The sequence below is a fragment of the Alosa pseudoharengus genome, unplaced genomic scaffold (genome assembly GCF_046254945.1).
Source record: "Alosa pseudoharengus isolate Yale_2024_CS ecotype anadromous, Long Island Sound unplaced genomic scaffold, YU_APseudo_1.1 YU_APseudo_1.1_scf_22, whole genome shotgun sequence".
NCBI lineage: Eukaryota > Metazoa > Chordata > Actinopteri > Clupeiformes > Clupeidae > Alosa > Alosa pseudoharengus.
In genome coordinates, this window is record NW_027468680.1 from 16,731,722 (window position 1) to 16,736,721 (window position 5,000).

General features: G+C 43.0%; 1 protein-coding gene across 3 annotated transcripts in view; it reads right to left on the minus strand.

The window, feature by feature from the left end:
* The window catches only part of fut8a (fucosyltransferase 8a (alpha (1,6) fucosyltransferase)), a 90,105-nt gene that overhangs the window by 34,166 nt on the left and 50,939 nt on the right, over positions 1-5,000 (minus strand). The gene's annotated exons all lie outside the window — the stretch shown is intronic.

Below are 5,000 nucleotides of genomic sequence, written 5' to 3' on the forward strand. Positions count from 1 at the left end.
TCAGGACAGACACAATTAGAGATGAAAGGAGCTGGGACCAGAGGGACTTCAGGAATTAAATGAGGAGCATTTTTGTCACTCCTGAGCAGGGCTCAACCTGGGTGCAATGGTGTGCTGTGAGTAAATAATAGATAATGGAGTGCTTAAATGCCACAAGAACACTGCGGTTTTATACAGTATATGTTTAGGAAAAACTAGCGTGTGGAGATAGATACAGATAAGACTGATAAATACTGTAGATAGCGAGAGAGAGATACATCAAATAATACAGAGAGTGAAAGAGAGGGAGAGAGAGACAGAAGAAGAAAGATAGGAGCAGACAGAAAGAGAATGACGAAAGAAACAATATGAAAGTGAGAGTGAGAAGTGTACAAGAAAGTGAGAGTGAGAGAGGAAGAGAGCATGAGAGTGAGAGGGTGGACAAGGAAGGCGTTTTGGTGAGGGTAGCATTCTCCGTTGTGCTATGTGCTAGTGCAGAGGTCAGGCTCTTGGAAATCAATATCCAATCACTAGCATCACCCCCCACTGTCGTTAAGGATTCCCCCATAGTGCATTCTGTCCAGTCAGCCTCCCATGGAAAGGAGGCTCCTGGGGATGAATAATTGACGGCCCTCCCCTGCTGTGCTGTGTGGGGTGTCAGTTGCAGAGTTTTGAATGGGAAATTCAAGGAAACTGTGTGGGTGGCAGAGCCGTAATGGCTCCTCTGAGCTGAATTTGTCTCCGCCCTGTACCCTGTCAGACTAGTAACTGTGCTGAAATCAGTTATTCCTCGGGATGCCTTTACACCACTTTTTTTTCAGGACGAGTAGGAACACTTACATTTGTATATTTGCTGACAACGAGTACTGATAAAATAATAATAAGGCAGTAGTGCTATCATAAAAACAACAATTACTTCTATTAACCTTAATTATTTACAATTAACATCAAAGTACAATGACTGGCAAGACTGATAGGGCAGCTGGAACAGCAACCATAAATTTGCACCATCAGCTCTTTCCGGAAGGCAAATATGATAAGAGAGCAGCAAAAGATCCTGACTGCAGCTCCTGATTGCTGAGTTTAATGGCATGCTGTGCTGGTATGAAGGGCTATCAGTATTGGTATGTGTGGTATTAGAGAATGTAGAGTACAAATATGAGTACCGGTATCTGTATGAGCACAGCATCAGCCCATCATACCTCGGCCTGATATCGTAGGATCCGTAATTATTTCCCACACACCCCCACTCGGTGTGTGTGTGTGTGTGAGAGAGAGAGAGATAAAGAGAGGGAGAAAAAAACGACACCAGTATGAAGAGTCTCCCTTCACAAAAAGAAAGAAAGAAAGAAAGAAAGAAAGAAAGAAAGAAAGAAAGGAAACATCCCTTGTTCCCAGTGGATGATTTTTATGGGCGGCTGATAACACTGAGCCGCCCTAATAAGTACTTTTTTGCATTGGCTGCTTACACTAAGTCAGGCGATCCCACCCCCACGGCCCCCCCGGGGCACACTTACACTCTCCAGCAGGCAAATTGGCTGCTTTTCCTATCAGTCACACGTTTCTCCTAAACCAGGCAGCCAGTGCGATGGGCTGTCTGTCAAACTGCGGATGGCTTTTGAGAGAGGCTTCCCGTGTGTGTGTTTGTGTGTGTGTGTGTGTGTGTGTGTGTGTGTGTGTGTGTGTGTTCCAGAGGAGACAAGAGGAGAGAGGAGCCCCAAAACACAAGCGGTTGGACGCAGATGAATGAGTTCTAATGTCTTAATGAGGTCCATATCGAGACGGAGAACTGGAATCCTTAAGCAGCAGGGGGGAACGATACGAAATGCTGACAAACATGGTGTTGGCTATCAGTTCCAATTGAATCAGTTCCACTTTGTATTAAGAATTCTTGGGTATACTGGGTCATTATCGTTAATGAAAAAGTAAAATTTATTTAATGCTCACTGATGAATAGTGTAATGTATTTAACTAGATGTACCGCAGAGTGGTACAAAATATGACCGCCGCCCAGTCCAGCACATTTTTTCCACAAAAATAAATCACGCTGAAAGGCCTATATAATTCTAACTGTCTCACTAAATTGCATTATCCACACGTACTCAATTCTCACTGATATCTGCTAGACAACAAGTACCAAAACATGATTAGTTCATAGATTTCACATGTAAAATTCATTTTATACAACCCCACCTCCATCTTGCCTGTTCATAATTCTGAGAAATTCTTGAATTGTGTGCATGTGTGCATGTTCATGTTTATGTTATGTGTGTGTGTGTGTGTGTGTGTGTGTGTGTGCGTGCGTGCTTGTGTGTGTGCCTTCGTATGTGCCTGTGCAAGCGTACATATGTCTACTGAGTGAGTATGTGTCATACGTATGATTACTGTGAATGTATGTGTGTGTGTGTATCTGTTTGTGCACATGTGTGTACATGAAATGGGTTAACATGACCCCTGGAGGCAAACATACGGAAAAAAATGGTCATCCTAGTCCCTACAGTTCTCAAGATATTCACAGAGAACTGCCCTACCCTCCTTTCGGGGGTCCAGTCCAGCGGGGGGGCTACAGATCAAAACGAAAAACAACGGTTCCATGCTATCCATGTGGGGTTACATGCCCACCAAGTTTTGTGTACCCCGGTCTTTCAGTGTCCCGGGAATCCTTGTTGGTGTACGTCACTAAATGTACACATACATTATTTAATTGTAAGGCCCCCCATGAACGAAAGTACACAAAACTTGGCATGCATACGGAGGGTGTCATAATGATCCTACACTTTTAATTTCGTGCAGTTTTGACCTTGTCAGCCAGAGATATTGTGATGAAAACACCTAATTTTTTGCTTTTTAATTTTTAACTAGGTGGCGCTATACATGAAATAAGTGGTAATGGGATGGGTTGACATGCCCCCTTAAGACCAACATACATAAAAAAGGTGGACCTCCTAGGCCCTACGGTTCTCGAGATATTCACAGAAAACTGTCTCCGGCCACCTACAGGCCAGTTGGTGTATAGTAACATAAATTAATTTATTGTGTGGCCCCCCATGAACGGAATTCCACGAAACTTGGCGTGCATACAGAGGGTGTCATAATGATCCTACACTTCCAATTTCGTGCAGTTTTGACTATGTTAGGTCACAGATACCTGCGATTACAACACCTCATTTTTACTTTTTTGTGTTTAACTAGGTGGCGCTATACATGAAATGAGTGGTTATGGAATGGGTTGACATGGCCCCTTGAGATCAACATACAAAAAAAAATGGTCCTCCTAAACCCTACGGTTCTCGAGATATTCACAGAAAACTGTGTCTGCCCTACCCTACTTTCGGGGGGTCCAGTCCAGCGGGGGGGCTACAGATCAAAACGAAAAACGATGATTCCATGCTATCCATGTGGGGTTACATGCCCACCAAGTTTCGTGTACCCCGGTCTTTCAGTGTCCCGGGAATCATTGACGGAAATTTGGGCATGCGAAAAATTAAAAAAAAAAAAAAAATCTGACTAAACCGCGGCGGTCATAATAAGAATTGACAAATAAAAATGTAAAAGTAAATACCAGAGTACCATAGTAACTGTTTGTAAACTGCTGTTAGCACATGCACATCAGGTGGTTCTGAAAATATGTTCTTTGAGTAGAACAGGTTCAAAGTCAATCAGAGGGAGTCCTTGTGGGAATAACACACGGATACCACGTAGTGCGGGGCAGAGAGAGAGAGAGAGAGAGAGAGAGAGAGAGAGAGAGAGAGAGAGAGAGAGAGAGAGAGAGAGAGAGAGAGAGAGAGAGAGAGAGAGGAGCATGATGGTGCATTATAAATCAATTAGGAAAGGCCCGGGAGGCCTTTCCTTACTTGAAGTTCTCTCTCCCCTCAAGCCAAACTAGCGAGAGGGGATTCACCTCAAAGCAGAAGAGTGATGCCACTCGACGACACAGAGGGGGAAAGAGGGATGGAGAGAGAGAGAGACTAAGAAAGAGAATGAGGAATAGATTTGGGGCTTGAGGAAATAACAGCAGGAAAACATCAAACACACCCTGAAGAGGAGCATTGAGGAGCTTTGGAAAAAAATCAATCTGCTGGTTTAGGCTCCGTTTTCATGTAGAGATATGACATGAATGTTTTACTGGAAAGTCCTGTGTCTCGGACCCGTACCGTTCTGGGCAACAGTTCATTTCAGGCCTGTAGCATTAAACTATAATATTTCTATTTTCTAGTATTTCTCAAGTCTAGTGGCACTCCTAATTCTGCAGTATTTCACTTGTATGTCTCTTCAAATGCAGACAGGTCAAATACGCATACGTTCACGCATGTTGTTGTTCCTCGTTTGACGTCTTGCTAACAAATGTTCTTGTTAACCAATGGCTCCCTTCTGGGCTCAGACTGAACTAAAAACTCTTGCTGAGAGTGTTTAGGGCTCTTAGAGGGGTGACAGCAAAGGGAAGTGTTGCCTTTAAAACATGGAGAAAATCAGAGCATCATTGCCACACAGTAATTGTTCTATCACCTCCATTATCTTTATCGTTTTTATAATCACAGGAAGCCCAAATAAATTGTAATTAAAAACGCTATTTGATTAATCGCACAGCCCTACAATACACAGAGATAGATAGCAAGCAACATTATCTACATGTACGTTAGATGGAGATGTCATTATGTAGCACATGGGATCTCACTACTGTGTGTGTATCGTGGGTGCTGTATTCCTTTAGGCATTTTGTGTGAATGTGAACACCATCACAAATGTCATTTAATAAACCTCAATAAAATCACATAACATATACGAATTCATGTATGGGCACTGCTTATGCCTTGTCAATGTGTACAATGCTACACTAAATGTGAGCAGCATAAGGTTACTCTTCAAATCATTTTGAAATCTGCAAACAACTGCAGCATATATGCACATTACTTATATGAGTCATTGGTCTTTAAATGGATCTTGTGGGGGGATGAAACTGAAAGAGAGAGAGAGAGAGCAAGAGAGAGAGAGAGAGAGGGAGGGAGAAAGAGAGGGAGGGA